The 13,612-nt window shown below is 29.2% G+C and overlaps 1 protein-coding gene across 1 annotated transcript in view; it reads right to left on the bottom strand.

The window, feature by feature from the left end:
* Positions 1-11,851, bottom strand: part of Sox102F (transcription factor Sox102F) — a 259,623-nt gene extending 247,772 nt beyond the window's left edge. The window contains exon 1 of the mRNA XM_089711612.1: positions 11,569-11,851. The gene's annotated coding sequence lies outside the window, so the exon portion shown is untranslated. The remainder of the gene's footprint in view (positions 1-11,568) is intronic.
* Positions 11,852-13,612: the final 1,761 nt, after the last annotated feature.

The raw sequence follows: 13,612 nt of genomic DNA on the forward strand, positions 1-13,612 counted from the left end.
CGTATATAATATATTTTCAATGCTGATACAATAGATAATAAAATACACAATATTCACTCACATCGTAATACATAGAAAATTATTGTTTACGTAGTCACGATTTCGCAAATCCACTCGCAAGGAAATCTAATGATGACCTGTAGTTGTATTATGAAAACTTTAGTATTGAATGTAAATAAAAATTACAATTGAGACTTGAGAGAGTAGGTACGTTACAAGATAATATGTATTATAATTATTTACTGGATTAAAGCAACTATACCAGCACCAAATATAGACAAGGTGTGTAGTCGAATTTTAAACAAAGATATACAATGTAATTTATAATTTTTTTTAATAAGCCTAGCAGTAGCCTTTTATAAGTTCAACTGTCTTCGCAAAAATCTGCCTTTCACTAGGTTTTCCAAAATACAAACTTCTTTTCAACTTCCTTTCTAAAAATAGAGGTTTTTAATTCGGACATTTATTCTGTAACTTTACATAATACAGTATCATTACCGACAGTTGTTGTTATATAATGAAACTTTTCTATAATTCTACAAATACTTTGTAAAATACAAATGAGTAAACGAAATCAACCTCGCATCTTAAGCGGTTCCATAATCACGTCAATAGTAAAGATAAGCCAGACATTAGAAATTGTTCAGCTCGTAATTCTAATAAGGCCATTACATAGAATGTACTGGGCCTATAAATATATTATATTGTTAAGGAAGACGCAATATCGTTATTCAGTTACACTTATAACCTCCGGGTGTGCGACGACACTAATTACAGGAAGTATTTTGATATTTTGAGCTAACAATGCAATGCACTAATGTGTTTTGTGACGGATGGCGGTTGTTGGTATGCGTTTGAGGTGAAATGCGTATTTCTTGCTAGTGACCGAAATTATTTGTTATAAATGTAGTGCAATTTGGAATGTGTTTTGTAGGACATTGTATATGTCGATTTTCACTGGATTTATTAAAAGGTAATAAGACCGTATTCAATTTTCATTATGCGTAAAATTATCCAATTGTTTTCTTATAAGTTTGAAATATTATTCTAAAACATTAAAGTAATTAATTCTCTAATCTATATTTTTATTGTACATATTAAATATTCTTTTGTTACGATTATAATTTACCAGTTGGAATTTAAATTGATTTTATTCGATCTTACATTTTTAATATAAAACGTAACAAACAGATATCCTTTTACAATCTCCCTTCTAAAATTCAAATTAGATGGCTCTGATAGTTTTAGCGTGACTGAGAAATAGACCTAAATCCATCCTCATATAAATAGACTTACATTTATACTAAAATATATAAGAAGTCCATTTCAAAATTTATCAAAACAATTTACGAGACAGTGTACGTATAAAGGGCGCTCATTAAAATACATATTTCGCAAATAAACATTTTATTCAACAAATTTCACGTATAATAAAATGTTTATTATAATCCGAATAAGCACTTAAGAAAAACATATTTTACGTCAAAGTACAATCAAGTTAGGTTTAGCAAGAATGGGACGAATGCCTTATAGGGCTAGACTAGCTAAAAAGTGGAACGTCGCTTGCGCATATATTGTATACTAATTAATTGCTACAAAGGTTTAGAATGTTTTATACATCAATTATATACCATATGTCATCGTAACATAGATCATAGTGATATCTGTTATATATTTCGGTCCTAAAAAGGTTAAAATTGTATACTTGATAATAATGTGGCATAATAGGTATACCTGGTAATTTGTTTTGAATTGTACCTATTGAGGTATAAAAGGTGAGGTTTAATTATGAAATGAATGAAAAATTATGCAATTATGGAGACAACAGTATAAAATATGTACAAGATGATTCTTATAAATAAATCTTCGTATAAGCTTTATGACATTGGTTTCATTATTGTTTCAATGAAAAGTTGTAGATTCTCCTGCTCCTAAAGCTAAAGGTGATTTAAACTTGACGATACATGTACTTAAATGTAGTATACCTAATTCGTGGTTGAAATTTGACGTTCTTATTTACATGATGAAATATATACATTAGGTAATTATATAGTGTAAATTAAAAACAATGATCAATTGCTATTTAGCAATTATGGAGACAACAGTCTAAAATATGTACAAGATGATTCTTATAAATAAATCTTCGTATAAATTAAGTTAAATATTATTTGAAATTAGCTTCTGAAAAGCTGAGTTACGAAAAAATGACGTTGGATTAACACTTTATTTATACAGATTAAAAACTGGTTTTTAAGGAAATATCGGAAATATTTTTAAGAGTGGCAATAATTGCATTGAATGACCATTTAATAAAATCCTCACGAGATTGCCATAATTCTTGGAGAATTAGGTAATTGTTTTAACCTGAAAACGTAATGCAATTAATGCAATTTTGGAATTATATTATATATTTTAAGAGCTATTTGACATAATTTTTAATAGGAAATTCATACATAAAAATTGCAATCTTGTTAGTTTTATTTCAACAGTAATCTGTCTTAGATAATTCTAAGAGAAAGAACTACTAAACCAATTTTGGTAAGATTTTGGTTTACTTATTGGACAAAAATTTTTATTTTCTTTCCGTAGATTAGTTATCATATGTATATGTAAGTACAAAAAGTAGAAAAACATGTTTTATTGAGTTTATTTATATTGAAATATACAATTATGACTCAATCGCATTGAAAAACGTCACTATAATATATTCTTGATTAACATACGATAGAATAGTTAACATTATTAAAATAATTGAGTTTATATGCGGTTTAATGTCATAATTTGCTCTTTATAATCCAAATGTATTTTATTTTACATTAATTAAAATTTTTATTTTATTTATAATTTATAAGGTACCTACCCTTTTCATCGTACAAAGTTAATTTCATATAAATTTTAGAGGAACAAATATCTCCAGAGCTACACAACAAATACAATTTTACTAATTATAATGTCGATTAATTTTAAAAAGTTTTTATGATACCTTCTACTATTTTCTGTAGTTATGACCAGTACTTTAATAAATACCTATTATAAAAAAAATGTTATTTAGTTCTTTTCCTCCTACTTTCATATTATCTGTTTGACATAAAGAAAAGGCACCAAATTATTTGACATAACAAAGTAGGTACACTATTCTATAAGTTTCTAGAGCTCTGATTAACGGATTAAAATTAACAAAGCCTAAATTTTCATCACAACTAAATACAGTGAAACGGAATAACCTCATTCTAGTGAATTATGTTCATGTCGCATGTATTGTGAAGGAACAGCTATTGAATCAGGACTTGTGTCGTAACACATTCGAATAGGCATGTTTTATAAACACCTGTATATAATGGCCATTATTCGAATGCCCTGTGCAGTTAATGACTTGCGATTATATGAAAATTGAAATGCCTATTCTGTTTGATATTTAGTTTTGGTAAATGTAGGAGCGGTAGGTTGATGGAAGGGGGTTGTATTTCGAGAATTTTGACTTTTAATTTAGTTATTTTTTCTGTGTAGAATTTGATTAAAAAGTTATAACTTACAAAAATACGAGATAAATGTTTTGTTGCTATAAATTAAGATTCATATAAATTATATACCTGCTTATTTATTAAATAAGGATCTTCTAAATTATATACCTACTTATTAATTAAATATTTAAACACACTAAAAAAGGTTCATCATCTAAACATAGTAATCGATAGTAGAGACAATTAATAGAACTAATAAATTTGTTTTTCTCAAAAATTTGTAAGAAACAACATTTTTGAAGCTTTAAGAAATGATCTCACATTCAATATACATAATAATACAATAAATAAGGACAATATAATTAATTCTTTAATTACATTCCCCAGCGTCGCGTGATAAGCCACATTTTAGTAAGAGAGCTTCTTCGAATAAAAGTTTTAAATTAATAAGAAATAAAATTCGAGCGTTCTTTATTAATGGGTGATATTCAGAGCCGTTTTTATAAAAAACGAATACGGACTTCAATTTTTTATAGAATTAACGATCTAAAGAGAATACTGATATAAATAGGAATAGGAATATGAGGTTTGGGATGGATTTATTAAGACTTTACTGGGTAGAAATGGGCGGACATGTCACCTACATATTATTAATACTAATATTATAAATGCGAAAGTAACTCTGACTGTCTGTCTGTCTGTTACTCAATCACGCCTTTACTACTGAACCAATTTGCATGAAATTTGGTATAGAGATATTTTGATACCCGAGAAAGGACATAGGATAGGTTTTATCCCGGAAATCCCAGGGGAACGGGAACTATGCGGGTTTCCTTTGAAAACGCGGGCGAAGCCGCGGGCGGAAAGCTAGTATTATTATAAAGTGATAGGTTAGATTATTATATTTGTTTAGATATATAAATAAAATAGATGAGAGATGATATAGGTACGTAAGATGAATAATGTTGTAACATTAAGTAATAACTACTATCACGATTAAAATACTACGGTAAAGTATTGTTATTCCTCTGTAGCTTTTATAAACAGTGTTGTTAAACAAAATCAATTGATAATAACTTCAATTTAAACAAAGCACGACGCAAATAAAGCAAAATTATTCGCGACTAATGAAAGTATAAATTAGAAAGAAGAAAGACAGGCTTGCGTGCCGCTTCGCACGGAAGGTGAATCGACACTTTGTTATCGATATATTACTCGCTCCCAGGTAATCGATACATCGATACACTGGGTATAGTGATGTGCTTTTACGATTAATCTATTATTATGTTCGAAGTCATATATATAAAATTACGCTTGGATATGGGAACTGTGAGAGAAAATATAGGAATAGACATTTTAACAATTTATTTCATAATATTATAATTATAAGATAACAATAATAGAATCATGCTTTCTAAAGTTTTCTATTTTCGTATGGAATACATTTACTATTAAATAATTAATGACTATTCAATTTGCATTAGTTAACGGTGAAAATAAAGATGACGTTAAAGAATCGTAGAAATTTGACGTGTAATCCTATTTTATTATTTGACAAAGCAGTGGAACGTAATTAAAATTTATTGTAGATTTTATTACAACGTAGTATAAAACAAAGTCACTGTTAGAAGGCTAGATAGAAATAATTGGGATTTATAAACTAGCTTTCCTCCGGCGGCTTCGCCCGCGTTTTCAAAGAAAAACCAGCATAGTTCCCGTTCCCGTGGGATTACCGGGATAAAACCTATCCTATGTTTTAATCCAAGTTACCCTCTATATATGTGCTAAACTTCATTGTAATCGGTTCAGTGGTATTTGCGTGAAAGAGTAACCAACATACACACATATACATCCATCCTCGCTAACTTTCGCATTTATAATATTAAGGTAATAGGATTTTTTCGTATAATCACGGACGAAAACCAAACATCAAATTATTTCTAAGTTTAATGTACATCGAGATGAAACATCACATAATGAGTCACATAAAACAGTTCTCATAAACAAATTAAACGCATAAAACCTTAAGATTCCATTCGCACAAACCACAAGGTAACAAGTGGAAAGTTTTCGACACCTTACAAATATATTATTACTAACCTGATTCAGAACCTAGACACTATGTAATATGTATAAGCAATGTAATGTAGTATGTGTTTTTGTCACCAGTCTCAATATATGTAAATAAGATACTGAATTAATATGTTATCTTAGTTAACTGTATTTATTTTCAACTGTATCGCGCTGGTATAGATACCGTCAGGTTTTATCGTTGTGTGAAAATATTTGAATGTTTCAAGATTCGTGCTATTCCTGGTATTTAAATAGATTTGTATTGCAAAATAATAAGATGAATAAAAAGTAAATTATTGATTTAGAAGACTCTTTTCAAAATTTTGAAATAATATGTAGATTGTAGAGTACCTACTTGAACGAGAATATGTCGATCTTCAGAAAATTGTAACAACTAGTCAAATTCATTAATTGGCCTTTACGTCTATCACAGACGATTTATGGTGTGTTGCCTGAGCAATGTTTCTGGTGTCCAAATAATCCAATGCGGGATCGACACACTTTTCCGCAGGTCGGACAGGGGAAGTTTGCAGAAGCCGATTCAGAGTCGTTTTGATGGCGTTTCCTCCTTCTGTCTGCGAGTACTCTGAACCAAGACTCATCACAGGATCTGCAACCCTCGGAAACAAGTTTGCGCCATTCTGATCGATTAGTAGCGAGCTTCTCCCAATTATTATGATTAATCTTGAAAGAAGCCATGTCTCGTTTCACACAGTCCTAGTCTAATACACCTATTAGAAACTAGTCAAATACACCTATTAGAAAATCAAAATTAATTGATAACATCAAATTTAGACATCATTTTCATTAAACAAAACAGTGTAATGTTAAAATTCAATAAAAACAGAAATTAATTATACGCCTATATTTTAAATTCCATATCATTACTTCAAATTGTTGAGCCGTTTAAAATCGTTTCGTAAAAAATTATATAATTATAACGAATTATGTTGTCAATGTCAATAAGTGCGTGCTTCAAGAAGGCTGTATACACATTCATTGTTTTAAACAATTATACACATTTTAGTCTGCGCTCATGAATTTCTGAAACGTCAATATTACTTTACTCGCTATTACAATGTAGTTTTATGTTCAACGAATGTTTAAACTTTAAAAAAATACCTTGGGTAAAACCTTTAATGGGAATTTAAAATAACAATATAACTAAATAATCATACGAACATCACTCCAATCTCCATATTAATAACTAGCTGCGCTTCGCGGTTTCACCCGCGTGGTTCCGCGTGGTCTTATCGTAATGATATATAGCCTATAGAAAGAATTTTTCAAATCGAACCAGTAGTTCCGGAGATTAGCGCGTTCAAACAAACAAACTCTCCAGCTTTATAATATTAGTATAGATTGAAAAGAAAAAAATAACTTTCATACTGCTAGTGTCACTTTACTTTACCAAATTTTAGTACTCTACTCTACCAATGGTGTCTACATTAGTATAGTACTCGTAAGTAGGATAGTTAGTGCTCTACCGCTCTACACTTAGAGCAGGCTCCAAGGAGATGTTCGTTTGCAAAAATCGCGGACCTAAATCTGACTTCTGATATATATTGTATAGATCCCAGACATCCTATAGACAGATGTTGCCAACCAGTTTTGTGGTCCCCCTGCCCGCACCCCGGTAATTAAATATGGCATACAAAGAAAAAAATAAAAATTTCCAAAACATGCCGTGTGGGGTATCAAATGAAAGAGCTTATTGAGTAGATCACGAATATATAGCATACTATATACATTTCTTACACTTTCTCTAAGATTTTTTAGAAAATTTACGAAAATGGTCCATTTTTGAGTTAACTTTAAACCACTATAGATTGAAAATTCATGAATATATTTTTTAAATTATTATTTTAAATAATTAACAATAGTCCATTGTTTATGATTCAATAGTTCGTAATATAATATAAGTGAGCTATGTGGTGGATTTGATGAAAATAACTATATACTATATGAACTTGAAAATATACTCGCCATCTTTGAATGCTCCCCCCACTCCCCCATGCAACTATTTCACTGTACGAAATATTGAATCGTAAACAATGGACTATTGTTAATTATTTAAAATAATAATTTAAAAAATATATTCATGAGTTTTCAATCTATAGTGGTTTAAAGTTAACTCAAAAATGGACCATTTTCGTAAATTTTCTAAAAAATCTTAGAGAAAGTGTAAGAAATGTATATAGTATGCTATATATTCGTGATCTACTCAATAAGTTCTTTCATTTGATACCCCACACGGCATGTTTTGGAAATTTTTATTTTTTTCTTTGTATGCCATATTTAATTACCGGGGTGCGGGCAGGGGGACCACAAAACTGGTTGGCAACATCTGTCTATAGGATGTCTGGGATCTATACAATATAAATCAGAAGTCAGATTTAGGTCCGCGATTTTTGCAAACGAAACTCCACTGAGAGTCCGGTCTAACTACCGTTTACTCTACCCAAATTAATTCAAACAAAAAATTACGGCTATAAATGGTAAACGCAAGACAATACTAACTTCATTTTATTTTTCCATGGATGAACATAATTTCGAGGTTCTTATAGACAACGAATGAATCTTTTTTATGTATTCGACTACATATGTAACTTAATTTATAACGTTTAAAATACTGTGTGAATTGAGTTCGGTATTGTATTATCGTAAGAATTATGTCAATTATGAATGTGTAGGCAACATAGCAGTAAAAGCCTTAAAAAATCAATATTTATTTAAGAAGCTAGATTTATAAAATTTTAGCACTAAAATACATAGCTACTTTTTAAATACATCAGAATTAATAGAGCAATTAATAAATCGTAAATTATTAATCGCGGTGCAATAACTCAACGGTATCGCCCTTTTTACGACAACAATTTATAATGTATAAGGGAACTTTGTTTTGGAAGTGAACATAAAAGTCATAACTTTTACAATTTGCTCGTGGATAAAACGAGAATGAACTTCAGTTCAATATTCGTTTATTTATTATCTGAACACAAATTACTGACTCATGTTCGAAAATAATTATTTTTATTGTAATTTGTAATTTATATTTATAGATACAATAAAGAGCTTGTATGCTACTTGCAAACTTAAGCGTTTACTGGGTCGAAACGTGCGGGAGCAAAAGAATTCAACGGGTCATACGCACTGTAATTTTTTTTAAATATCTATATTATTTGATTTCTTTATCAAGAGAATAAAAGCCTAAATTTCTTACACTCAGAGATCATTTATACCACCACTACTTAAATACTAAATAGTTAATCAATTAATTGATCACATTAACTTAAACGGATCAAATAAAACAAAACTATTTGTTCATAGTTCATAGGCTATAACAATCTTAAAACTGGGTATTTACTATTTGTGAATAAAAATATTTTTCACATATTATCTTCTATAGGTATAAGATCTAACTGCCATACATTACAGTAGTAACATGATGCCTTATGTTGAAATGATTTAAAAGCGCAAGAACAAGGATTTTATTATAAGATTGTTGTGAATCGATACGAAAGGCTTCAGTTGCGGAATGGCACGGTGTGTGAGCTCGACAGGTTATGAAAGCCTCTCGATTAATTGTATACTCTAGTTGACATGATAATATTATGTAAAATAATTGATTTGTTAATTTCAAAATTTTTGAAAAGATATCTTTGTTTTTGGTCCGGGTTTTATCTATAAAATATTATGTCAGCGCATTTCATTGTGAATAAGTGAAGGAAACTTAAATTTATTTTTTAAAGTTAAATTATTGGCTGCAGTTGACAATTGGATATAGAATTTAAACGTTGATCGAATAAAACAATTAATATAGAATTTAATAACAGACGTATCAAATTATTATCAAAAACATTTTAAAAAGAACAATCTCAATAAAACCATGACTGCTTTTGTATTTTTTTTATTTTATTGGCTGACATGTTAAATTTGGTTGCATATAAAGTTTCACATGAATAAAACAATTAATTTTTGAAAAAACGTTTAACTGTTCTTATGTAGATTAACCTATAATTATATTTCTGAAATTATATGTACATATTTGGAGGAAATATTAAATGAAATAAATTATTTAATCATAACTCCTTTAAGTAAAATTTATGTAATTAAAGAATTTAATTCTGAACAAGTACCAGTAACCGGACTTAACGAGGGCAAACTTGAACAATACTTTTTGAAAGTAGGTTAAACAAACACCGTCATTATCAAAAATAATTTAAAATAATTTAAAAAATAATTTTGGTGAATGAGAATTCACCAAAATTATTTAAAAGCATTCAATAAAAAGCTATAATAAAATATCTAAAATACGATGGTGTTAAAAAGTAATAAAACCGAACAATGCAAAAAGCTGTATTTTGTTACCAAATTTAATTCATTTCGATTAACAATGATTGCATATAAATTACGTACAATTTAACCTTATCAATTTTATTTTGTAATTCTTGGAAATTTTTAAAAACTGAAAGAATATTAATCTTTATTTTGCTATAACAATCTTAAAACTAATTAAAAATTCCGATAAAAAGCGTTAACATACGCACGAAATAAATTAAAATATCTCAGATGTCGTGCAATTATACTTGCCTTTTAAAACCTTTTGAAGTATTACGAATACTATTTATTTAAACAAAATAAAAAGAAACATGTCTACTTTATCAGACACTGCACAATTTCCGAATAAGTATTTATCAAATGCAAATTATTTATAAGTTCACACACACAAAACAAAATCTTAAAATATTACCCGATTCGATCTTCTTTAGAAAGTTAGAATAAAATATGTTGTAAATTATACACTTGAAAACAAACTTACTTGCTTAAGCTTTGTGAAAGTGTGAATCTATTAAATACGCAAACATATCGGATAAAAATAAGGGCCTATTGGGCCTATAGGTACCTATAGGTATATAAATTATAAATGGTCTTGCCATTTATAAACTCATTTTTCTATATATGTCCCTAATTTCGCATTTGTTATAAAATTATCATCACATTTACTCTATAATTTATATCATTTGATTATGCAAGAGTATAATAGAAAACAAATCTAATATAAGAGGAAAATACTTGACATAAGAAAATTATTTAAAGCTCTTATTTTGATTTGAAATTGGCTTTTCCAATTGGTAGCACTGATTCATTCCTCATAATTGTTGTTTTTATCTTAAAGTCCATGATTTTCTAAGAATTCACAATAACTGATACGACCCAATACAATTCTGTCACAACCGATCAGTAATTTAAGACAAATGGCAACGATTCTACGGAAAATAATACTATAAAATACTGCTCGAGAAAACCCCAGTTTCATGTATTTCAAAATGCAGCTGTTTTTGTTGAATATCGGATATTTTATAATAATAATTAACAATAAAGAAATCTTTAAATTTAATCTATTCATATAAGATAATTAACATGATTATGATTACCTAATAAAACATGATTGAAACATACATAATACGTTTCAGATCGAAGTAGGAAGTAATATTGATTTGAAGTAAAAAACTTTAGGAGTGTTTTTATTTTTGTTATATAAGTACATACCTTAAATTTAAATTACATTCATGTACTTTTGTTTACTGGTGCTATAAATTTATTATTAAATTACCAATAAAAAAAGCTTGGTGGTGACACGGAAAATCACGCGTGTGAGCTTTCAAAGAGCGAACTTTCTACGAGGAACGATGACAATAATTTATCTATACATGTATAATAATGAAAACTGCTATTAAGAAAGTTAAATAAGAGGACTTTCTTTTTATTTATAGAAGAGAAAGGTAGAGTCGACTCTACCGAATGATTCATCCTCAAAGCTCTAGGATTTTCCTTGTAATAATTTGTTTGAAAATGATAGAAATAATACGTCTATTTAATTGTCATTTGTTTCAGTAATGTATTTACTTAATATAAATTAATTAGTGTTTTTGGATATTACAGCTGTCGTATTGTGTTGGATGTCAGTGTTTATGTTGCGTAAACTATTTCATTTAAATTTATTATGCAAGCTTATAAAATAATTATTCACCTTAATGAAGTGTAGTGTATTCTGCATGGGCACTTCACAGTAATTCAGTAAAGCCACCACTACACATTAGGGTACATAACACAACACATGGGTTTTTCGTCCACTTTTCACTACACTATAATGAATTTAAATGTTTCTGTATCACTAACATTCGTTCATGTATGTGTGTATGTTAAATATGTTCATATCCATTCGTGTTGTTGTTACAAACATCGCGAAAACATAAGGGTCGCGCGACAACGCGCGTGTGTGCGTTACAACCTGATCATAGGCTTGCGTAGACGCAACTGAAATCACCTTGCAAGGCCCTGTATCGACCTCTCGCTCTAACATCCACCCGTCCCACTCTAGCGGGCATTGTGCTCGGCCTGCCTTACGACTTGACAATAAATTACCTATAGAAATCTAATCAGTTTAATAGATGTGTGATTTTTTTTAATTCAACCCGTTTTTAATGGCATCTCACAATGATCGGTGGATACATAGGAACATTAATAATAGAGTTAGATTACATAGTAGTTTGGAACATTTGTAATATCGCGAATTTATTAGTGTTTTTTAGTTGTTTTCGTAACAAATAAGATGTTTGATTTATGTATGCAGCTTCATAGATATGCTAATCGCAGGAGTCTAAGGTATTTAGATGTAAATGGTGTAGAGTCATTATACTGAAAATAATTACGAGTTTACTGTTATCTTGCACGGCAACTTTTTGCTCACAGATTAAAAAAGCTCATTGTTAAAAAGTGACGTAGACTGTCTCAACTATTGGCTATAGTGATGATTGCATTACAATGGTGAATAGATTTGCTGAATTTAATCGACATTTGGAAACGTGCAACCAGTATGGTTAATTTATTAATTTCTATATGTTTAGATTCAAAAGCTTTTAGAAGTTGAATAAATATTTTAGTTTATGTCATTGAAACTTGCTGGATTACAGGATAATTAATTATACAATGCAGTAAAAGAAGCGAATAATATTATAATGTATTGTCATAAATTATTTGTTGTTTTTACGAATGACATTAAGCTCGAGAACTTGACATGTAGAGATTTTCTTTTTTTATTGTATTTAATTATATCAGTTAGAAACTAGATATATAAGACTACAACTGATTTAAAATGGAACTTTAACTTTTATAAACTATATTATGGTCACTTATAATATGTATTACTGCTTCCAATATTAAATTAAACGTAGTTTTAGAAAACGTGATACCTGCACAATGATGAAACATACGACTGAGTCAACTTATTGTACTCAATACATTGTCTCGTACGACCTTCTGACCTTAACTTATTTTATAGCACTACATCTACACGGTTACAAATAACATTATACCTAATGACATGCCTCGTTTATGAAGATTAATAAGAAAATGTTATTTATATTGCGTACTTTATGGTGCTATTAAATTTGTTTTAAAGTTAAGAAATTGAGTGTTTTATAATGTTTTATAGAAGGTTAAGAAACAATACCATCTCATATATTTTTTACGATAGATTTTCTTTAAAAAGTATTTTATCAGTAGTCTTTCTACCACTAGATAGTCTTAAAGGTTGCTTGAAGATTGCATTTATAGAGTAGTTTTCAAAGAGTCATTTTTTGCAGAACCTAAATGAAATCGGATGCCCTTTTTTAAATTTCGCTTCGATTCATACTCTACTACTTACACAATAATCGGCATTTTCAGTATAATACGTCATTGCTTGGTAATAAATAGACCATAGACAAATTTGCAACAACTCATTATATCTTTATTACCTTATGTTTATTCAACCATTGTACTAACAAGATTAATAGCATGAAAAATCACTGCAATTCTACGGTTCTAATGCTTTCAGACAAGGGTCATTTATCGTTCATCATTCCCGCATCACCTAAAGCACAAATCCGATGTTTTTATGGACCACGGATTGCTTCTCCATCGCACTAAAATATATGTCTGTCATCATAAAGTAGCTGACACAAAAACGTTTGAACAAGCGCACTCGACTTTTAAACTAGTTGAAAAGTATAAAAACATCATAGAACGCATGT

This window comes from Colias philodice, chromosome 26 (genome assembly GCF_061535455.1).
Source record: "Colias philodice isolate Cphi_HAF_F1 chromosome 26, ilColPhil1 Martin Lab GWU primary, whole genome shotgun sequence".
In the NCBI taxonomy this organism is placed as follows: Eukaryota; Metazoa; Arthropoda; class Insecta; order Lepidoptera; family Pieridae; genus Colias; species Colias philodice.